We start from the raw sequence: 22,801 nt of genomic DNA, 5'->3' as shown, positions 1-22,801 counted from the left end.
TGTGGCAAGACGCGTCTCGGGGTGCATCTTGCTTGGGCCTCTCTCCTGGAGGCGCTCAGTCAGACCGAGTGCTAACATGTGGCAAGACGCTCCTCGGGGCGCGTCTTGCTTGGGCTTCTCTCATGGAGGCCCTCAGTCAGACCCATTGTTGATATGTGGCAAGACGCTCCTCGGGGCGAGTCTTGCTTGGGCCTCTCTCCTGGAGGCGCTCAGTCAGACCGAGTGCTGACACGTGGCAAGACGCTCCTCGGGGCGCGTCTTGCTTGGGCTTCTCTCCTGGAGGCCCTCAGTCAGACCCATTGTTGACATGTGGCAAGACACTCCTCGGGGCGCGTCTTGCTTGGGCCTCTCTCCTGGAGGCGCTCAGTCAGACCGAGTGCTGACATGTGGCAAGACGCTCCTCGGGGCGCGTCTTGCTTGGGCTTCTCTCCTGGAGGCCCTCAGTCAGACCCATTGTTTACATGTGGCAAGACGCTCCTCGGGGCGCATCTTGCTTGGGCCTCTCTCCTGGAGGCCCTCTGTCAGCCCCAGTGTTGACGTGTGTCAAGACGCTCCTCGGGGTGCGTCTTGCTTGGGCCTCTCTCCTGGAGGCGCTCAGTCAGACCGAGTGCTGACACTTGGCAAGACGCTCCTCGGGGCGCGTCTTCCTTGGGCTTCTCTCCTGGAGGCCCTCAGTCAGACCCATTGTTGACATGTGGCAAGACACTCCTCGGGACGCGTCTTGCTTGGGCTTCTCTCCTGGAGGCCCTCAGTCAGACTCATTGTTGACATGTGGCAAGACACTCCTCGGGACGCGTCTTGCTTGGGCCTCTCTCCTGGAGGCGCTTAGTCAGACCGAGTGCTGACATAAGGCAAGACGCACCTCGGGGCGCGTCTTGCTGGGGCTTCTCTCCTGGAGGCGTTCAGTCGGACCGAGTGCTGACATGTGGCAAGCCACTCCTCGGGACGCGTCTTAGTTGGGCTTCTCTCCTGGAGGCCCTCAGTCAGACTCATTGTTGACATGTGGCAAGACGCTCCTCGGGGCGCGTCTTGCTTGGGCCTCTCTCCTGGAGGCGCTCAGTCAGACCCACTGGTGACCTGTGGCAAGACGCTCCTCGGGGCGCGTCTTGCTTGGGCCTCTCTCCTGGAGACGCTCAGTCAGACCCAGTTTTGACACGTGACAAGACGCTCCTCGGGGCGCGTCTTGCTTGGGCTTCTCTCATGGAGGCCCTCAGTCAGACCCATTGTTGATATGTGGCAAGACGCTCCTCGGGGCGCGTCTTGCTTGGGCCTCTCTCCTGGAGGCGCTCAGTCAGACCGAGTGCTGACATGTGGCAAGACGCTCCTCGGGGCGCGTCTTGCTTGGGCTTCTCTCATGGAGGCCCTCAGTTAGACCCATTGTTGATATGTGGCAAGACGCTCCTCGGGGCGAGTCTTGCTTGGGCCTCTCTCCTGGAGGTGCTCAGTCAGACCCAGTGTTGACATGGTGCAAGACGCTCCTCGGGGCGCGTCTTGCTTGGGCTTCTCTCTTGGAGGCCCTCAGTCAGACCCATTGTTGACATGTGGCAAGACGCTCCTCGGGGCGCGTCTTGCTTGGGCTTCTCTCCTGGAGGCCCTCAGTCAGACCCATTGTTGACATGTGGCAAGACGCTCCTCGGGGCGCGTCTTGCTTGGGCCTCTCTCCTGGAGGCGCTCAGACAGACCGAGTGCTGACATAAGGCAAGACGCTCCTCGGGGCGCGTCTTGCTGGGGCCTCTCTCCTGGAGGCGCTCAGTCAGACCCAGTGCTTACATGTGGCAAGACGCTCCTCGGGGTGCGTCTTGCTTGGGCCTCTCTCCTGGAGGCGCTCAGTCAGACCCAGTGGTGACATGTGGCAAGATGCTCCTCGGGGCGCGTCTTGCTTGGGCCTCTCTCCTGGAGACGCTCAGTCAGACCCAGTGTTGACACGTGACAAGACGCTCCTCGGGGCGCGTCTTGCTTGGGCTTCTCTCATGGAGGCCCTCAGTCAGACCCATTGTTGATATGTGGCAAGACGCTCCTCGGGGCGCGTCTTGCTTGGGCCTCTCTCCTGGAGGTGCTCAGTCAGACCGAGTGCTGACATGTGGCAAGACGCTCCTCGGGGCGCGTCTTGCTTGGGCTTCTCTCCTGGAGGCCCTCAGTCAGACCCATTGTTTACATGTGGCAAGACGCTCCTCGGGGCGCATCTTGCTTGGGCCTCTCTCCTGGAGGTGCTCAGTCAGACCCGGTGTTGACATGGTGCAAGACGCTCCTCGGGGCGCGTCTTGCTTGGGCTTCTCTCTTGGAGGCCCTCAGTCAGACCCATTGTTGACATGTGGCAAGACGCTCCTCGGGGCGCGTCTTGCTTGGACTTCTCTCCTGGAGGCCTTCAGTCAGACCCATTGTTGACATGTGGCAAGACGCTCCTCGGGGCGCGTCTTGCTTGGGCTTCTCTCCTGGAGGCCCTCAGTCAGACCCATTGTTGACATGTTTCAAGACGCTCCTCGGGGCGCGTCTTGCTGGGGCCTCTCTCCTGGAGGCGCTCAGTCAGACCCAGTGCTTACATGTGGCAAGACGCTCCTCGGGGCGCGTCTTGCTGGGGCTTCTCTCCTGGAGGCGTTCAGTCAGACCGAGTGCTGACATGTGGCAAGACACTCCTCGGGACGCGTCTTGCTTGGGCTTCTCTCCTGGAGGCCCTCAGTCAGACTCATTGTTGACATGTGGCAAGACGCTTCTCGGGGTGCGTCTTGCTGGGGCCTCTCTCCTGGAGGCGCTCAGTCAGACCGAGTGCTAACATGTGGCAAGACGCTCCTCGGGGCGCGTCTTGCTTGGGCTTCTCTCCTGGAGGCCCTCAGTCAGACTCATTGTTGACATGTGGCAAGACGCTCCTCGGGGCGCGTCTTGCTTGGGCCTCTCTCCTGGAGGCGCTCAGTCAGACCGAGTGCTGACATAAGGCAAGACGCTCCTCGGGGCGCGTCTTGCTTGGGCCTCTCTCCTGGAGGCGCTCAGTCAGACCCATTGTTGACATGCGGCAAGACGCTCCTCGGGGCGCTTCTTGCTTGGGCTTCTCTCCTGGAGGCCCTCAGTCAGACCCATTGTTGACATGTGGCAAGACGCTCCTCGGGGCGCGTCTTGCTTGGGCCTCTCTCCTGGAGGCGCTCAGTCAGACCGAGTGCTGACATAAGGCAAGACGCTCCTCTTGGCGCGTCTTGCTGGGGCCTCTCTCCTGGAGGAGCTCAGTCAGACCCAGTGCTTACATGTGGCAAGACGCTCCTCGGGGCGCGTCTTGCTGGGGCTTCTCTCCTGGAGGCGTTCAGTCAGACCGAGTGCTGACATGTGGCAAGACACTCCTCGGGACGCGTCTTGCTTGGGCCTCTCTCCTGGAGGCGCTCAGTCAGACCGAGTGCTAACATGTGGCAAGACGCTCCTCGGGGCGCGTCTTGCTTGGGCTTCTCTCCTGGAGGCCCTCAGTCAGACTCATTGTTGACATGTGGCAAGACGCTCCTCGGGGCGCGTCTTGCTTGGGCCTCTCTCCTGGAGGCGCTCAGTCAGACCCAGTGGTGACATGTGAGAAGACGCTCCTCGGGGCGCGTCTTGCTTGGGCCTCTCTCCTGGAGACGCTCAGTCAGACCCAGTGTTGAGACGTGACAAGACGCTCCTCGGTCCGCGTCTTACTTGGGCTTCTCTCATGGAGGCCCTCAGTCAGACCCATTGTTGATATGTGGCAAGACGCGTCTCGGGGTGCATCTTGCTTGGGCCTCTCTCCTGGAGGCGCTCAGTCAGACCGAGTGCTAACATGTGGCAAGACGCTCCTCGGGGCGCGTCTTGCTTGGGCTTCTCTCATGGAGGCCCTCAGTCAGACCCATTGTTGATATGTGGCAAGACGCTCCTCGGGGCGAGTCTTGCTTGGGCCTCTCTCCTGGAGGTGCTCAGTCAGACCCAGTGTTGACATGGTGCAAGACGCTCCTCGGGGCGCGTCTTGCTTGGGCTTCTCTCTTGGAGGCCCTCAGTCAGACCCATTGTTGACATGTGGCAAGACGCTCCTCGGGGCGCGTCTTGCTTGGGCTTTTCTCCTGGAGGCCCTCAGTCAGACCCATTGTTGACATGTGGCAAGACGCTCCTCGGGGCGCGTCTTGCTTGGGCCTCTCTCCTGGAGGCGCTCAGTCAGACCGAGTGCTGACATAAAGCAAGACGCTCCTCGGGGCGCGTCTTGCTGGGGCCTCTCTCCTGGAGGCGCTCAGTCAGACCCAGTGCTTACATGTGGCAAGACGCTCCTCGGGGCGCGTCTTGCTTGGGCCTCTCTCCTGGAGGCGCTCAGTCAGACCCAGTGGTGACATGTGGCAAGACGCTCCTCGGGGCGCGTCTTGCTTGGGCCTCTCTCCTTGAGACGCTCAGTCAGACCCAGTGTTGACACGTGACAAGATGCTCCTCGGGGCGCGTCTTGCTTGGGCTTCTCTCATGGAGGCGCTCAGTCAGACCCATTGTTGACATGTGACAAGACGCTCCTCGGGGCGCGTCTTGCTTGGGCCTCTCCCCTGGAGGCGCTCAGTCAGACCCAGTGGTGACATGTGACAAGACGCTCCTCGGGGCGCGTCTTGCTTGGGCTTCTCTCATGGAGGCCCTCAGTCAGACCCATTGTTGATATGTGGCAAGACGCTCCTCGGGGCGCGTCTTGCTTGGGCCTCTCTCCTGGAGGCGCTCAGGCAGACCGAGTGCTGACATGTGGCAAGACGCTCCTCGGGGCGCGTCTTGCTTGGGCCTCTCTCCTGGAGACGCTTAGTCAGACCCAGTGTTGACACGTGACAAGACGCTCCTCGGGCGCGTCTTGCTTGGGCTTCTCTCATGGAGGCCCTCAGTCAGACCCATTGTTGATATGTGGCAAGACGCGTCTCGGGGTGCATCTTGCTTGGGCCTCTCTCCTGGAGGCGCTCAGTCAGACCGAGTGCTAACATGTGGCAAGACGCTCCTCGGGGCTCGTCTTGCTTGGGCTTCTCTCATGGAGGCCCTCAGTCAGACTCATTGTTGATATGTGGCAAGACGTTCCTCGGGGCGCGTCTTGCTTGGGCCTCTCTCCTGGAGGCGCTCAGTCAGACCCAGTGGTGACATGTGGCAAGACGCTCCTCGGGGCGCGTCTTGCTTGGGCCTCTCTCCTGGAGACGCTCAGTCAGACCCAGTGTTGACACATGACAAGACGCTCCTCGGGGCGCGTCTTGCTTGGGCTTCTCTCATGGAGGCCCTCAGTCAGACCCATTGTTGATATGTGGCAAGACGCTCCTCGGGGCGCGTCTTGCTTGGGCCTCTCTCCTGGAGGCGCTCAGTCAGACCGAGTGCTGACATGTGGCAAGACGCTCCTCGGGGCGCGTCTTGCTTGGGCTTCTCTCCTGGAGGCCCTCAGTCAGACCCATTGTTTACAAGTGGCAAGACGCTCCTCGGGGCGCATCTTGCTTGGGCCTCTCTCCTGGAGGCCCTCTGTCAGCCCCAGTGTTGACATGTGTCAAGACGCTCCTCGGGGTGCGTCTTGCTTGGGCCTCTCTCCTGGAGGCGCTCAGTCAGACCGAGTGCTGACACGTGGCAAGACGCTCCTCGGGGCGCGTCTTGCTTGGGCCTCTCTCCTGGAGGAGCTCAGTCAGACCCAGTGCTTACATGTGGCAAGACGCTCCTCGGGGCGCGTCTTGCTGGGGCTTCTCTCCTGGAGGCGTTCAGTCAGACCGAGTGCTGACATGTGGCAAGACACTCCTCGGGACGCGTCTTGCTTGGGCCTCTCTCCTGGAGGCGCTCAGTCAGACCGAGTGCTAACATGTGGCAAGACGCTCCTCGGGGCGCTTCTTGCTTGGGCTTCTCTCCTGGAGGCCCTCAGTCAGACCCATTGTTGACATGTGGCAAGACGCTCCTCGGGGCGCGTCTTGCTTGGGCCTCTCTCCTGGAGGCGCTCAGTCAGACCGAGTGCTGACATAAGGCAAGACGCTCCTCTTGGCGCGTCTTGCTGGGGCCTCTCTCCTGGAGGAGCTCAGTCAGACCCAGTGCTTACATGTGGCAAGACGCTCCTCGGGGCGCGTCTTGCTGGGGCTTCTCTCCTGGAGGCGTTCAGTCAGACCGAGTGCTGACATGTGGCAAGACACTCCTCGGGACGCGTCTTGCTTGGGCCTCTCTCCTGGAGGCGCTCAGTCAGACCGAGTGCTAACATGTGGCAAGACGCTCCTCGGGGCGCGTCTTGCTTGGGCTTCTCTCCTGGAGGCCCTCAGTCAGACTCATTGTTGACATGTGGCAAGACGCTCCTCGGGGCGCGTCTTGCTTGGGCCTCTCTCCTGGAGGCGCTCAGTCAGACCCAGTGGTGACATGTGAGAAGACGCTCCTCGGGGCGCGTCTTGCTTGGGCCTCTCTCCTGGAGACGCTCAGTCAGACCCAGTGTTGAGACGTGACAAGACGCTCCTCGGTCCGCGTCTTACCTGGGCTTCTCTCATGGAGGCCCTCAGTCAGACCCATTGTTGATATGTGGCAAGACGCGTCTCGGGGTGCATCTTGCTTGGGCCTCTCTCCTGGAGGCGCTCAGTCAGACCGAGTGCTAACATGTGGCAAGACGCTCCTCGGGGCGCGTCTTGCTTGGGCTTCTCTCATGGAGGCCCTCAGTCAGACCCATTGTTGATATGTGGCAAGACGCTCCTCGGGGCGAGTCTTGCTTGGGCCTCTCTCCTGGAGGTGCTCAGTCAGACCCAGTGTTGACATGGTGCAAGACGCTCCTCGGGGCGCGTCTTGCTTGGGCTTCTCTCTTGGAGGCCCTCAGTCAGACCCATTGTTGACATGTGGCAAGACGCTCCTCGGGGCGCGTCTTGCTTGGGCTTTTCTCCTGGAGGCCCTCAGTCAGACCCATTGTTGACATGTGGCAAGACGCTCCTCGGGGCGCGTCTTGCTTGGGCCTCTCTCCTGGAGGCGCTCAGTCAGACCGAGTGCTGACATAAAGCAAGACGCTCCTCGGGGCGCGTCTTGCTGGGGCCTCTCTCCTGGAGGCGCTCAGTCAGACCCAGTGCTTACATGTGGCAAGACGCTCCTCGGGGCGCGTCTTGCTTGGGCCTCTCTCCTGGAGGCGCTCAGTCAGACCCAGTGGTGACATGTGGCAAGACGCTCCTCGGGGCGCGTCTTGCTTGGGCCTCTCTCCTTGAGACGCTCAGTCAGACCCAGTGTTGACACGTGACAAGATGCTCCTCGGGGCGCGTCTTGCTTGGGCTTCTCTCATGGAGGCGCTCAGTCAGACCCATTGTTGACATGTGACAAGACGCTCCTCGGGGCGCGTCTTGCTTGGGCCTCTCCCCTGGAGGCGCTCAGTCAGACCCAGTGGTGACATGTGACAAGACGCTCCTCGGGGCGCGTCTTGCTTGGGCTTCTCTCATGGAGGCCCTCAGTCAGACCCATTGTTGATATGTGGCAAGACGCTCCTCGGGGCGCGTCTTGCTTGGGCCTCTCTCCTGGAGGCGCTCAGGCAGACCGAGTGCTGACATGTGGCAAGACGCTCCTCGGGGCGCGTCTTGCTTGGGCCTCTCTCCTGGAGACGCTTAGTCAGACCCAGTGTTGACACGTGACAAGACGCTCCTCGGGCGCGTCTTGCTTGGGCTTCTCTCATGGAGGCCCTCAGTCAGACCCATTGTTGATATGTGGCAAGACGCGTCTCGGGGTGCATCTTGCTTGGGCCTCTCTCCTGGAGGCGCTCAGTCAGACCGAGTGCTAACATGTGGCAAGACGCTCCTCGGGGCTCGTCTTGCTTGGGCTTCTCTCATGGAGGCCCTCAGTCAGACTCATTGTTGATATGTGGCAAGACGTTCCTCGGGGCGCGTCTTGCTTGGGCCTCTCTCCTGGAGGCGCTCAGTCAGACCCAGTGGTGACATGTGGCAAGACGCTCCTCGGGGCGCGTCTTGCTTGGGCCTCTCTCCTGGAGACGCTCAGTCAGACCCAGTGTTGACACGTGACAAGACGCTCCTCGGGGCGCGTCTTGCTTGGGCTTCTCTCATGGAGGCCCTCAGTCAGACCCATTGTTGATATGTGGCAAGACGCTCCTCGGGGCGCGTCTTGCTTGGGCCTCTCTCCTGGAGGCGCTCAGTCAGACCGAGTGCTGACATGTGGCAAGACGCTCCTCGGGGCGCGTCTTGCTTGGGCTTCTCTCCTGGAGGCCCTCAGTCAGACCCATTGTTTACAAGTGGCAAGACGCTCCTCGGGGCGCATCTTGCTTGGGCCTCTCTCCTGGAGGCCCTCTGTCAGCCCCAGTGTTGACATGTGTCAAGACGCTCCTCGGGGTGCGTCTTGCTTGGGCCTCTCTCCTGGAGGCGCTCAGTCAGACCGAGTGCTGACACGTGGCAAGACGCTCCTCGGGGCGCGTCTTGCTTGGGCTTCTCTCCTGGAGGCCCTCAGTCAGACCCATTGTTGACATGTGGCAAGACACTCCTCGGGACGCGTCTTGCTTGGGCTTCTCTCCTGGAGGCCCTCAGTCAGACTCATTGTTGACATGTGGCAAGACGCTCCTCGGGACGCGTCTTGCTTGGGCCTCTCTCCTGGAGGCGCTCAGTCAGACCCAGTGGTGACATGTGGCAAGACGCTCCTCGGGGCGCGTCTTGCTTGGGCCTCTCTCCTGGAGACGCTCAGTCAGACCCAGTGTTGACACGTGACAAGACGCGCCCCGAGGAGCGTCTTGCTTGGTCTTCTCTCCTGGAGGCCCTCAGTCAGACCCATTGTTTACATGTGGCAAGACGCTCCTCGGGGCGCATCTTGCTTGGGCCTCTCTCCTGGAGGCCCTCTGTCTGCCCCAGTGTTGACATGTGTCAAGACGCTCCTCGGGGTGCGTCTTGCTTGGGCCTCTCTCCTGGAGGCGCTCAGTCAGACCGAGTGCTGACACGTGGCAAGACGCTCCTCGGGGCGCGTCTTGCTTGGGCTTCTCTCCTGGAGGCCCTCAGTCAGACCCATTGTTGACATGTGGCAAGACACTCCTCGGGACGCATCTTGCTTGGGCTTCTCTCCTGGAGGCCCTCAGTCAGACTCATTGTTGACATGTGGCAAGACACTCCTCGGGACGCGTCTTGCTTGGGCCTCTCTCCTGGAGGCGCTCAGTCAGACCGAGTGCTGACATAAGGCAAGACGCACCTCGGGGCGCGTCTTGCTGGGGCCTCTCTCCTGGAGGCACTCAGTCAGACCCAGTGCTTACATGTGGCAAGACGCTCCTCGGGGCGCGTCTTGCTGGGGCTTCTCTCCTGGAGGCGTTCAGTCAGACCGAGTGCTGACATGTGGCAAGACACTCCTCGGGACGCGTCTTAGTTGGGCTTCTCTCCTGGAGGCCCTCAGTCAGACTCATTGTTGACATGTGGCAAGACGCTCCTCGGGGCGCGTCTTGCTTGGGCCTCTCTCCTGGAGGCGCTCAGTCAGACCCAGTGGTGACATGTGGCAAGACGCTCCTCGGGGGGCGTCTTGCTTGGGCCTCTCTCCTGGAGACGCTCAGTCAGACCCAGTGTTGACACGTGACAAGACGCTCCTCGGGGCGCGTCTTGCTTGGGCTTCTCTCATGGAGGCCCTCAGTCAGACCCATTGTTGATATGTGGCAAGACGCTCCTCGGGGCGCGTCTTGCTTGGGCCTCTCTCCTGGAGGCGCTCAGTCAGACCGAGTGCTGACATGTGGCAAGAGGCTCCTCGGGGCGCTTCTTGCTTGGGCTTCTCTCATGGAGGCCCTCAGTCAGACCCATTGTTGATATGTGGCAGGACGCTCCTCGGGGCGAGTCTTGCTTGGGCCTCTCTCCTGGAGGTGCTCAGTCAGACCCAGTGTTGACATGGTGCAAGACGCTCCTCGGGGCGCGTCTTGCTTGGGCTTCTCTCTTGGAGGCCCTCAGTCAGACCCATTGTTTACATGTGGCAAGACACTCCTCGGGGCACGTCTTGCTTGGGCTTCTCTCCTGGAGGCCCTCAGTCAGACCCATTGTTGACATGTGGCAAGACGCTCCTCGGGGCACGTCTTGCTTGGGCCTCTCTCCTGGAGGCGCTCAGTCAGACCGAGTGCTGACATAAGGCAAGACGCTCCTCGGGGCGCGTCTTGCTGGGGCCTCTCTCCTGGAGGCGCTCAGTCAGACCCAGTGCTTACATGTGGCAAGACGCTCCTCGGGGCGCGTCTTGCTTGGGCTTCTCTCTTGGAGGCCCTCAGTCAGACCCATTGTTTACATGTGGCAAGACGCTCCTCGGGGCGCGTCTTGCTTGGGCTTCTCTCCTGGAGGCCCTCAGTCAGACCCATTGTTGACATGTGGCAAGACGCTCCTCGGGGCGCGTCTTGCTTGGGCCTCTCTCCTGGAGGCGCTCAGTCAGACCGAGTGCTGACATAAGGCAAGACGCTCCTCGGGGCGCGTCTTGCTGGGGCCTCTCTCCTGGAGGCGCTCAGTCAGACCCAGTGCTTACATGTGGCAAGACGCTCCTCGGGGCGCGTCTTGCTTGGGCCTCTCTCCTGGAGGCGCTCAGTCAGACCCAGTGGTGACATGTGGCAAGACGCTCCTCGGGGCGCGTCTTGCTTGGGCTTCTCTCATGGAGGCCCTCAGTCAGACCCATTGTTGATATGTGGCAAGACGCTCCTCGGGGCGAGTCTTGCTTGGGCCTCTCTCCTGGAGGTGCTCAGTCAGACCCAGTGTTGACATGGTGCAAGACGCTCCTCGGGGTGCGTCTTGCTTGGGCTTCTCTCTTGGAGGCCCTCAGTCAGACCCATTGTTGACATGTGGCAAGACGCTCCTCGGGGTGCGTCTTGCTTGGGCTTCTCTCCTGGAGGCCCTCAGTCAGACCCATTGTTGACATGTGGCAAGACGCTCCTCGGGGCGCGTCTTGCTTGGGCCTCTCTCCTGGAGGCGCTCAGTCAGACCGAGTGCTGACATAAGGCAAGACGCTCCTCGGGGCGCGTCTTGCTGGGGCCTCTCTCCTGGAGGCGCTCAGTCAGACCCAGTGCTTACATGTGGCAAGACGCTCCTCGGGGCGCGTCTTGCTTGGGCCTCTCTCCTGGAGGCGCTCAGTCAGACCGAGTGCTGACATAAGGCAAGACGCACCTCGGGGCGCGTCTTGCTGGGGCCTCTCTCCTGGAGGCACTCAGTCAGACCCAGTGCTTACATGTGGCAAGACGTTCCTCGGGGCGCGTCTTGCTGGGGCTTCTCTCCTGGAGGCGTTCAGTCAGACCGAGTGCTGACATGTGGCAAGACACTCCTCGGGACGCGTCTTAGTTGGGCTTCTCTCCTGGAGGCCCTCAGTCAGACTCATTGTTGACATGTGGCAAGACGCTCCTCGGGGCGCGTCTTGCTTGGGCCTCTCTCCTGGAGGCGCTCAGTCAGACCCAGTGGTGACATGTGGCAAGACGCTCCTCGGGGCGCGTCTTGCTTGGGCCTCTCTCCTGGAGACGCTCAGTCAGACCCAGTGTTGACACGTGACAAGACGCTCCTCGGGGCGCGTCTTGCTTGGGCTTCTCTCATGGAGGCCCTCAGTCAGACCCATTGTTGATATGTGGCAAGACGCTCCTCGGGGCGCGTCTTGCTTGGGCCTCTCTCCTGGAGGCGCTCAGTCAGACCGAGTGCTGACATGTGGCAAGAGGCTCCTCGGGGCGCTTCTTGCTTGGGCTTCTCTCATGGAGGCCCTCAGTCAGACCCATTGTTGATATGTGGCAGGACGCTCCTCGGGGCGAGTCTTGCTTGGGCCTCTCTCCTGGAGGTGCTCAGTCAGACCCAGTGTTGACATGGTGCAAGACGCTCCTCGGGGCGCGTCTTGCTTGGGCTTCTCTCTTGGAGGCCCTCAGTCAGACCCATTGTTTACATGTGGCAAGACACTCCTCGGGGCGCGTCTTGCTTGGGCTTCTCTCCTGGAGGCCCTCAGTCAGACCCATTGTTGACATGTGGCAAGACGCTCCTCGGGGCACGTCTTGCTTGGGCCTCTCTCCTGGAGGCGCTCAGTCAGACCGAGTGCTGACATAAGGCAAGACGCTCCTCGGGGCGCGTCTTGCTGGGGCCTCTCTCCTGGAGGCGCTCAGTCAGACCCAGTGCTTACATGTGGCAAGACGCTCCTCGGGGCGCGTCTTGCTTGGGCTTCTCTCTTGGAGGCCCTCAGTCAGACCCATTGTTTACATGTGGCAAGACGCTCCTCGGGGCGCGTCTTGCTTGGGCTTCTCTCCTGGAGGCCCTCAGTCAGACCCATTGTTGACATGTGGCAAGACGCTCCTCGGGGCGCGTCTTGCTTGGGCCTCTCTCCTGGAGGCGCTCAGTCAGACCGAGTGCTGACATAAGGCAAGACGCTCCTCGGGGCGCGTCTTGCTGGGGCCTCTCTCCTGGAGGCGCTCAGTCAGACCCAGTGCTTACATGTGGCAAGACGCTCCTCGGGGCGCGTCTTGCTTGGGCCTCTCTCCTGGAGGCGCTCAGTCAGACCCAGTGGTGACATGTGGCAAGACGCTCCTCGGGGCGCGTCTTGCTTGGGCTTCTCTCATGGAGGCCCTCAGTCAGACCCATTGTTGATATGTGGCAAGACGCTCCTCGGGGCGAGTCTTGCTTGGGCCTCTCTCCTGGAGGTGCTCAGTCAGACCCAGTGTTGACATGGTGCAAGACGCTCCTCGGGGTGCGTCTTGCTTGGGCTTCTCTCTTGGAGGCCCTCAGTCAGACCCATTGTTGACATGTGGCAAGACGCTCCTCGGGGTGCGTCTTGCTTGGGCTTCTCTCCTGGAGGCCCTCAGTCAGACCCATTGTTGACATGTGGCAAGACGCTCCTCGGGGCGCGTCTTGCTTGGGCCTCTCTCCTGGAGGCGCTCAGTCAGACCGAGTGCTGACATAAGGCAAGACGCTCCTCGGGGCGCGTCTTGCTGGGGCCTCTCTCCTGGAGGCGCTCAGTCAGACCCAGTGCTTACATGTGGCAAGACGCTCCTCGGGGCGCGTCTTGCTTGGGCCTCTCTCCTGGAGGCGCTCAGTCAGACCGAGTGCTGACATAAGGCAAGACGCACCTCGGGGCGCGTCTTGCTGGGGCCTCTCTCCTGGAGGCACTCAGTCAGACCCAGTGCTTACATGTGGCAAGACGTTCCTCGGGGCGCGTCTTGCTGGGGCTTCTCTCCTGGAGGCGTTCAGTCAGACCGAGTGCTGACATGTGGCAAGACACTCCTCGGGACGCGTCTTAGTTGGGCTTCTCTCCTGGAGGCCCTCAGTCAGACTCATTGTTGACATGTGGCAAGACGCTCCTCGGGGCGCGTCTTGCTTGGGCCTCTCTCCTGGAGGCGCTCAGTCAGACCCAGTGGTGACATGTGGCAAGACGCTCCTCGGGGCGCGTCTTGCTTGGGCCTCTCTCCTGGAGACGCTCAGTCAGACCCAGTGTTGACACGTGACAAGACGCTCCTCGGGGCGCGTCTTGCTTGGGCTTCTCTCATGGAGGCCCTCAGTCAGACCCATTGTTGATATGTGGCAAGACGCTCCTCGGGGCGCGTCTTGCTTGGGCCTCTCTCCTGGAGGCGCTCAGTCAGACCGAGTGCTGACATGTGGCAAGAGGCTCCTCGGGGCGCTTCTTGCTTGGGCTTCTCTCATGGAGGCCCTCAGTCAGACCCATTGTTGATATGTGGCAGGACGCTCCTCGGGGCGAGTCTTGCTTGGGCCTCTCTCCTGGAGGTGCTCAGTCAGACCCAGTGTTGACATGGTGCAAGACGCTCCTCGGGGCGCGTCTTGCTTGGGCTTCTCTCTTGGAGGCCCTCAGTCAGACCCATTGTTTACATGTGGCAAGACACTCCTCGGGGCGCGTCTTGCTTGGGCTTCTCTCCTGGAGGCCCTCAGTCAGACCCATTGTTGACATGTGGCAAGACGCTCCTCGGGGCACGTCTTGCTTGGGCCTCTCTCCTGGAGGCGCTCAGTCAGACCGAGTGCTGACATAAGGCAAGACGCTCCTCGGGGCGCGTCTTGCTGGGGCCTCTCTCCTGGAGGCGCTCAGTCAGACCCAGTGCTTACATGTGGCAAGACGCTCCTCGGGGCGCGTCTTGCTTGGGCTTCTCTCTTGGAGGCCCTCAGTCAGACCCATTGTTTACATGTGGCAAGACGCTCCTCGGGGCGCGTCTTGCTTGGGCTTCTCTCCTGGAGGCCCTCAGTCAGACCCATTGTTGACATGTGGCAAGACGCTCCTCGGGGCGCGTCTTGCTTGGGCCTCTCTCCTGGAGGCGCTCAGTCAGACCGAGTGCTGACATAAGGCAAGACGCTCCTCGGGGCGCGTCTTGCTGGGGCCTCTCTCCTGGAGGCGCTCAGTCAGACCCAGTGCTTACATGTGGCAAGACGCTCCTCGGGGCGCGTCTTGCTTGGGCCTCTCTCCTGGAGGCGCTCAGTCAGACCCAGTGGTGACATGTGGCAAGACGCTCCTCGGGGCGCGTCTTGCTTGGGCTTCTCTCATGGAGGCCCTCAGTCAGACCCATTGTTGATATGTGGCAAGACGCTCCTCGGGGCGAGTCTTGCTTGGGCCTCTCTCCTGGAGGTGCTCAGTCAGACCCAGTGTTGACATGGTGCAAGACGCTCCTCGGGGTGCGTCTTGCTTGGGCTTCTCTCTTGGAGGCCCTCAGTCAGACCCATTGTTGACATGTGGCAAGACGCTCCTCGGGGTGCGTCTTGCTTGGGCTTCTCTCCTGGAGGCCCTCAGTCAGACCCATTGTTGACATGTGGCAAGACGCTCCTCGGGGCGCGTCTTGCTTGGGCCTCTCTCCTGGAGGCGCTCAGTCAGACCGAGTGCTGACATAAGGCAAGACGCTCCTCGGGGCGCGTCTTGCTGGGGCCTCTCTCCTGGAGGCGCTCAGTCAGACCCAGTGCTTACATGTGGCAAGACGCTCCTCGGGGCGCGTCTTGCTTGGGCCTCTCTCCTGGAGGCGCTCAGTCAGACCCAGTGGTGACATGTGGCAAGACGCTCCTCGGGGCGCGTCTTGCTTGGGCTTCTCTCATGGAGGCCCTCAGTCAGACCCATTGTTGATATGTGGCAAGACGCTCCTCGGGGCGCGTCTTGCTTGGGCCTCTCTCCTGGAGGCGCTCAGTCAGACCGAGTGCTGACACGTGGCAAGATGCTCCTCGGGGCGCGTCTTGCTTGGGCTTCTCTCCTGGAGGCCCTCAGTCAGACCCATTGTTGACATGTGGCAAGACACTCCTCGGGACGCGTCTTGCTTGGGCTTCTCTTCTGGAGGCCCTCAGTCAGACTCATTGTTGACATGTGGCAAGACACTCCTCGGGACGCGTCTTGCTTGGGCCTCTCTCCTGGAGGCGCTCAGTCAGACCGAGTGCTGACATAAGGCAAGACGCACCTCGGGGCGCGTCTTGCTGGGGCCTCTCTCCTGGAGGCGCTCAGTCAGACCCAGTGCTTACATGTGGCAAGACGCTCCTCGGGGCGCGTCTTGCTGGGGCTTCTCTCCTGGAGGCATACAGTCAGACCGAGTGCATACATGTGGCAAGACACTCCTCGGGACGCGTCTTAGTTGGGCTTCTCTCCTGGAGGCCCTCAGTCAGACTCATTGTTGACATGTGGCAAGACGCTCCTCGGGGCGCGTCTTGCTTGGGCCTCTCTCCTGGAGGCGCTCAGTCAGACCCAGTGCTGACATGTGGCAAGACTCTCCTCGGGGCGCTTCTTGCTTGGGCTTCTCTCATGGAGGCCCTCAGTCAGACACATTGTTGATATGTGGCAAGACTCTCCTCGGGGCGAGTCTTGCTTGGGCCTCTCTCCTGGAGGTGCTCAGTCAGACCCAGTGTAGACATGGTGCAAGACGCTCCTCGGGGCGCGTCTTGCTTGGGCTTCTCTCTTGGAGGCCCTCAGTCAGACCCATTGTTGACATGTGGCAAGACGCTCCTCGGGGCGCGTCTTGCTTGGGCTTCTCTCCTGGAGGCCCTCAGTCAGAACCATTGTTGACATGTGGCAAGACGCTCCTCGGGGCGCGTCTTGCTGGGGCTTCTCTCCTGGAGGCGTTCAGTCAGACCGAGTGCTGACATGTGGCAAGACACTCCTCGGGACGCGTCTTAGTTGGGCTTCTCTCCTGGAGGCCCTCAGTCAGACTCATTGTTGACATGTGGCAAGACGCTCCTCGGGGCGCGTCTTGCTTGGGCCTCTCTCCTGGAGGCGCTCAGTCAGACCCAGTGGTGACATGTGGCAAGACGCTCCTCGGGGCGCGTCTTGCTTGGGCCTCTCTCCTGGAGACGCTCAGTCAGACCCAGTGTTGACACGTGACAAGACGCTCCTCGGGGCGCGTCTTGCTTGGGCTTCTCTCATGGAGGCCCTCAGTCAGACCCATTGTTGATATGTGGCAAGATTCTCCATGGGGCGCGTCTTGCTTGGGCCTCTCTCCTGGAGGCGCTCAGTCAGACCGAGTGCTGACATGTGGCAAGAGGCTCCTCGGGGCGCTTCTTGCTTGGGCTTCTCTCATGGAGGCCCTCAGTCAGACCCATTGTTGATATGTGGCAGGACGCTCCTCGGGGCGAGTCTTGCTTGGGCCTCTCTCCTGTAGGTTCTCAGTCAGACCCAGTGTTGACATGGTGCAAGACGCTTCTCGGGGCGCGTCTTGCTTGGGCTTCTCTCCTGGAGGCGTTCAGTCAGACCGAGTGCTGACATGTGGCAAGACACTCCTCGGGACGCGTCTTAGTTGGGCTTCTCTCCTGGAGGCCCTCAGTCAGACTCATTGTTGACATGTGGCAAGACGCTCCTCGGGGCGCGTCTTGCTTGGGCCTCTCTCCTGGAGGCGCTCAGTCAGACCCAGTGGTGACATGTGGCAAGACGCTCCTCGGGGCGCATCTTGCTTGGGCCTCTCTCCTGGAGACGCTCAGTCAGACCCAGTGTTGACACGTGACAAGACGCTCCTCGGGGCGCGTCTTGCTTGGGCTTCTCTCATGGAGGCCCTCAATCAGACCCATTGTTGATATGTGGCAAGACGCTCCTCGGGGCGCGTCTTGCTTGGGCCTCTCTCCTGGAGGCGCTCAGTCAGACCGAGTGCTGACATGTGGCAAGAGGCTCCTCGGGGCGCTTCTTGCTTGGGCTTCTCTCATGGAGGCCCTCAGTCAGACCCATTGTTGATATGTGGCAGGACGCTCCTCGGGGCGAGTCTTGCTTGGGCCTCTCTCCTGGAGGTGCTCAGTCAGACCCAGTGTTGACATGGTGCAAGACGCTCCTCGGGGCGCGTCTTGCTTGGGCTTCTCTCTTGGAGGCCCTCAGTCAGACCCATTGTTTACATGTGGCAAGACGCTCCTCGGGGCGCGTCTTGCTTGGGCTTCTCTCCTGGAGGCCCTCAGTCAGACCCATTGTTGACATGTGGCAAGACGCTCCTCGGGGCGCGTCTTGCTTGGGCCTCTCTCCTGGAGGCGCTCAGTCAGACCGAGTGCTGACATAAGGCAAGACGCTCCTTGGGGCGCGTCTTGCTGGGGCCTCTCTCCTGGAGGCGCTCAGTCAGACCCAGTGCTTACATGTGGCAAGACGCTCCTCGGGGCGCGTCTTGCTTGGGCCTCTCTCCTGGAGGTGCTCAGTCAGACCCAGTGTTGACATGGTGCAAGACGCTCCTCGGGGCGCGTCTTGCTTGGGCTTCTCTCTTGGAGGCCCTCAGTCAGACCCATTGTTGACATGTGGCAAGACGCTCCTCGGGGTGCGTCTTGCTTGGGCTTCTCTCCTGGAGGCCCTCAGTCAGACCCATTGTTGACATGTGGCAAGACGCTCCTCGGGGCGCGTCTTGCTTGGGCCTCTCTCCTGGAGGCGCTCAGTCAGACCGAGTGCTGACATAAGGCAAGACGCTCCTCGGGGCGCGTCTTGCTGGGGCCTCTCTCCTGGAGGCGCTCAGTCAGACCCAGTGCTTACATGTGGCAAGACGCTCCTCGGGGCGCGTCTTGCTTGGGCCTCTCTCCTGGAGGCGCTCAGTCAGACCCAGTGGTGACATGTGGCAAGACGCTCCTCGGGGCGCGTCTTGCTTGGGCTTCTCTCATGGAGGCCCTCAGTCAGACCCATTGTTGATATGTGGCAAGACGCTCCTCGGGGCGCGTCTTGCTTGGGCCTCTCTCCTGGAGGCGCTCAGTCAGACCGAGTGCTGACACGTGGCAAGACGCTCCTCGGGGCGCGTCTTGCTTGGGCTTCTCTCCTGGAGGCCCTCAGTCAGACCCATTGTTGACATGTGGCAAGACACTCCTCGGGACGCGTCTTGCTTGGGCTTCTCTCCTGGAGGCGCTCAGTCAGACCCAGTGCTTACATGTGGCAAGACGCTCCTCGGGGCGCGTTTTGCTGGGGCTTCTCTCCTGGAGGCATACAGTCAGACCGAGTGCTGACATGTGGCAAGACACTCCTCGGGACGCGTCTTAGTTGGGCTTCTCTCCTGGAGGCCCTCAGTCAGACTCATTGTTGACATGTGGCAAGATGCTCCTCGGGGCGCGTCTTGCTTGGGCCTCTCTCCTGGAGGCGCTCAGTCAGACCCAGTGCTGACATGTGGCAAGACGCTCCTCGGGGCGCTTCTTGCTTGGGCTTCTCTCATGGAGGCCCTCAGTCAGACCCATTGTTGATATGTGGCAAGACTCTCCTCGGGGCGAGTCTTGCTTGGGCCTCTCTCCTGGAATTGCTCAGTCACACCCAGTGTTGACATGGTGCAAGACGCTCCTCGGGGCGCGTCTTGCTTGGGCTTCTCTCTTGGAGGCCCTCAGTCAGACCCATTGTTGACATGTGGCAAGACGCTCCTCGGGGCGCGTCTTGCTTGGGCCTCTCTCCTGGAGGCGCTCAGTCAGACCGAGTGCTGACATAAGGCAATACGCTCCTCGGGGCGCGTCTTGCTGGGGCCTCTCTCCTGGAGGCGCTCAGTCAGACCCAGTGCTTACATGTGGCAAGACGCTCCTCGGGGCGCGTCTTGCTTGGGCCTCTCTCCTGGAGGCGCTCAGTCAGACCCAGTGGTGACATGTGGCAAGACGCTCCTCGGGGCGCGTCTTGCTTGGGCTTCTCTCATGGAGGCCCTCAGTCAGACCCATTGTTGATATGTGGCAAGACGCTCCTCGGGGCGCGTCTTGCTTGGGCCTCTCTCCTGGAGGTGCTCAGTCAGACCGAGTGCTGACACGTGGCAAGACGCTCCTCGGGGCGCGTCTTGCTTGGGCTTCTCTCCTGGAGGCCCTCAGTCAGACCCATTGTTGACATGTGGCAAGACACTCCTCGGGACGCGTCTTGCTTGGGCTTCTCTCCTGGAGGCGCTCAGTCAGACCCAGTGCTTACATGTGGCAAGACGCTCCTCGGGGCGCGTCTTGCTGGGGCTTCTCTCCTGGAGGCATACAGTCAGACCGAGTGCTGACATGTGGCAAGACACTCCTCGGGACGCGTCTTAGTTGGGCTTCTCTCCTGGAGGCCCTCAGTCAGACTCATTGTTGACATGTGGCAAGATGCTCCTCGGGGCGCGTCTTGCTTGGGCCTCTCTCCTGGAGGCGCTCAGTCAGACCCAGTGCTGACATGTGGCAAGACGCTCCTCGGGGCGCTTCTTGCTTGGGCTTCTCTCATGGAGGCCCTCAGTCAGACCCATTGTTGATATGTGGCAAGACTCTCCTCGGGGCGAGTCTTGCTTGGGCCTCTCTCCTGGAATTGCTCAGTCACACCCAGTGTTGACATGGTGCAAGACGCTCCTCGGGGCGCGTCTTGCTTGGGCTTCTCTCTTGGAGGCCCTCAGTCAGACCCATTGTTGACATGTGGCAAGACGCTCCTCGGGGCGCGTCTTGCTTGGGCCTCTCTCCTGGAGGCGCTCAGTCAGACCGAGTGCTGACATAAGGCAATACGCTCCTCGGGGCGCGTCTTGCTGGGGCCTCTCTCCTGGAGGCGCTCAGTCAGACCCAGTGCTTACATGTGGCAAGACGCTCCTCGGGGCGCGTCTTGCTTGGGCCTCTCTCCTGGAGGCGCTCAGTCAGACCCAGTGGTGACATGTGGCAAGACGCTCCTCGGGGCGCGTCTTGCTTGGGCTTCTCTCATGGAGGCCCTCAGTCAGACCCATTCTTGATATGTGGCAAGACGCTCCTCGGGGCGCGTCTTGCTTGGGCCTCTCTCCTGGAGGTGCTCAGTCAGACCGAGTGCTGACACGTGGCAAGACGCTCCTCGGGGCGCGTCTTGCTTGGGCTTCTCTCCTGGAGGCCCTCAGTCAGACCCATTGTTGACATGTGGCAAGACACTCCTCGGGACGCGTCTTGCATGGGCTTCTCTCCTGGAGGCCCTCAGTCAGACTCATTGTTGACATGTGGCAAGACACTCCTCGGGACGCGTCTTGCTTGGGCCTCTCTCCTGGAGGCGCTCAGTCAGACCGAGTGCTGACATAAGGCAATACGCACCTCGGGGCGCGTCTTGCTGGGGCCTCTCTCCTGGAGGCGCTCAGTCAGACGCAGTGCTTACATGTGGCAAGACGCTCCTCGGGGCGCGTCTTGCTGGGGCTTCTCTCCTGGATGCGTTCAGTCAGACCGAGTGCTGACATGTGGCAAGACACTCCTCGGGACGCGTCTTAGTTGGGCTTCTCTCCTGGAGACCCTCAGTCAGACTCATTGTTGACATGTGGCAAGACGCTCCTTGGGGCGCGTCTTGCTGGGGCCTCTCTCCTGGAGGCGCTCAGTCAGACCCAGTGCTTACATGTGGCAAGACGCTCCTCGGGGCGCGTCTTGCTTGGGCCTCTCTCCTGGAGGTGCTCAGTCAGACCCAGTGTTGACATGGTGCAAGACGCTCCTCGGGGCGCGTCTTGCTGGGGCCTCTCTCCTGGAGGCGCTCAGTCAGACCCAGTGCTTACATGTGGCAAGACGCTCCTCGGGGCGCGTCTTGCTTGGGCCTCTCTCCTGGAGGCCCTCAGTCAGACCCATTGTTGATATGTGGCAAGACGCTCCTCGGGGCGCGTCTTGCTTTGGCCTCTCTCCTGGAGGCGCTCAGTCAGACCCAGTGGTGACATGTGGCAAGACGCTCCTCGGGGCGCGTCTTGCTTGGGCCTCTCTCCTGGAGACGCTCAGTCAGACCCAGTGTTGACACGTGACAAGACGCTCCTCGGGGCGGGTCTTGCTTGGGCTTCTCTCATGGAGGCCCTCAGTCAGACCCATTGTTGACATGTGGCAAGACGCTCCTCGGGGCGCGTCTTGCTTGGGCCTCTCTCCTGGAGGCGCTCAGTCAGACCGAGTGCTGACATGTGGCAAGACGCTCCTCGGGGCGCGTCTTGCTTGGTCTTCTCTCCTGGAGGCCCTCAGTCAGACCCATTGTTTACATGTGGCAAGACGCTCCTCGGGGCGCGTCTTGCTTGGGCCTCTCTCCTGGAGGCGCTCAGTCAGACCGAGTGCTGACATAAGGCAAGACGCACCTCGGGGCGCGTCTTGCTGGGGCCTCTCTCCTGGAGGCACTCAGTCAGACCCAGTGCTTACATGTGGCAAGACGCTCCTCGGGGCGCGTCTTGCTGGGGCTTCTCTCCTGGAGGCGTTCAGTCAGACCGAGTGCTGACATGTGGCAAGACACTCCTTGGGACGCGTCTTAGTTGGGCTTCTCTCCTGGAGGCCCTCAGTCAGACTCATTGTTGACATGTGGCAAGACGCTCCTCGGGGCGCGTCTTGCTTGGGCCTCTCTCCTGGAGGCGCTCAGTCAGACCCAGTGGTGACATGTGGCAAGACGCTCCTCGGGGCGCGTCTTGCTTGGGCCTCTCTCCTGGAGACGCTCAGTCAGACCCAGTGTTGACACGTGACAAGACGCTCCTCGGGGCGCGTCTTGCTTGGGCTTCTCTCATGGAGGCCCTCAGTCAGACCCATTGTTGATATGTGGCAGGACGCTCCTCGGGGCGAGTCTTGCTTGGGCCCCTCTCCAGGAGGTGCTCAGTCAGACCCAGTGTTGACATGGTGCAAGACGCTCCTCGGGGCGCGTCTTGCTTGGGCTTCTCTCTTGGAGGCCCTCAGTCAGACCCATTGTTTACATGTGGCAAGACACTCCTCGGGGCGCGTCTTGCTTGGGCTTCTCTCCTGGAGGCCCTCAGTCAGACCCATTGTTGACATGTGGCAAGACGCTCCTCGGGGCGCGTCTTGCTTGGGCCTCTCTCCTGGAGGCGCTCAGTCAGACCGAGTGCTGACATAAGGCAAGACGCTCCTCGGGGCGTGTCTTGCTGGGGCCTCTCTCCTGGAGGCGCTCAGTCAGACCCAGTGCATACATGTGGCAAGACGCTCCTCGGGGCGCGTCTTGCTTGGGCTTCTCTCTTGGAGGCCCTCAGTCAGACCCATTGTTTACATGTGGCAAGACGCTCCTCGGGGCGCGTCTTGCTTGGGCTTCTCTCCTGGAGGCCCTCAGTCAGACCCATTGTTGACATGTGGCAAGACGCTCCTCAGGCCGCGTCTTGCTTGGGCCTCTCTCCTGGAGGCGCTCAGTCAGACCGAGTGCTGACATAAGGCAAGACGCTCCTCGGGGCGCGTCTTGCTTGGGCCTCTCTCCTGGAGGCGCTCAGTCAGACCCAGTGGTGACATGTGGCAAGACGCTCCTCGGGGCGCGTCTTGCTTGGGCTTCTCTCATGGAGGCCTTCAGTCAGACCCATTGTTGATATGTGGCAAGACGCTCCTCGGGGCGAGTCTTGCTTGGGCCTCTCTCCTGGAGGTGCTCAGTCAGACCCAGTGTTGACATGGTGCAAGACGCTCCTCGGGGTGCGTCTTGCTTGGGCTTCTCTCTTGGAGGCCCTCAGTCAGACCCATTGTTGACATGTGGCAAGACGCTCCTCGGGGTGCGTCTTGCTTGGGCTTCTCTCCTGGAGGCCCTCAGTCAGACCCATTGTTGACATGTGGCAAGACGCTCCTCGGGGCGCGTCTTGCTTGGGCCTCTCTCCTGGAGGCGCTCAGTCAGACCGAGTGCTGACATAAGGCAAGAC

The sequence above is a fragment of the Nothobranchius furzeri genome, chromosome 6 (genome assembly GCF_043380555.1).
Source record: "Nothobranchius furzeri strain GRZ-AD chromosome 6, NfurGRZ-RIMD1, whole genome shotgun sequence".
Lineage (NCBI taxonomy): Eukaryota > Metazoa > Chordata > Actinopteri > Cyprinodontiformes > Nothobranchiidae > Nothobranchius > Nothobranchius furzeri.
This window is presented reverse-complemented; position numbering follows the sequence as displayed.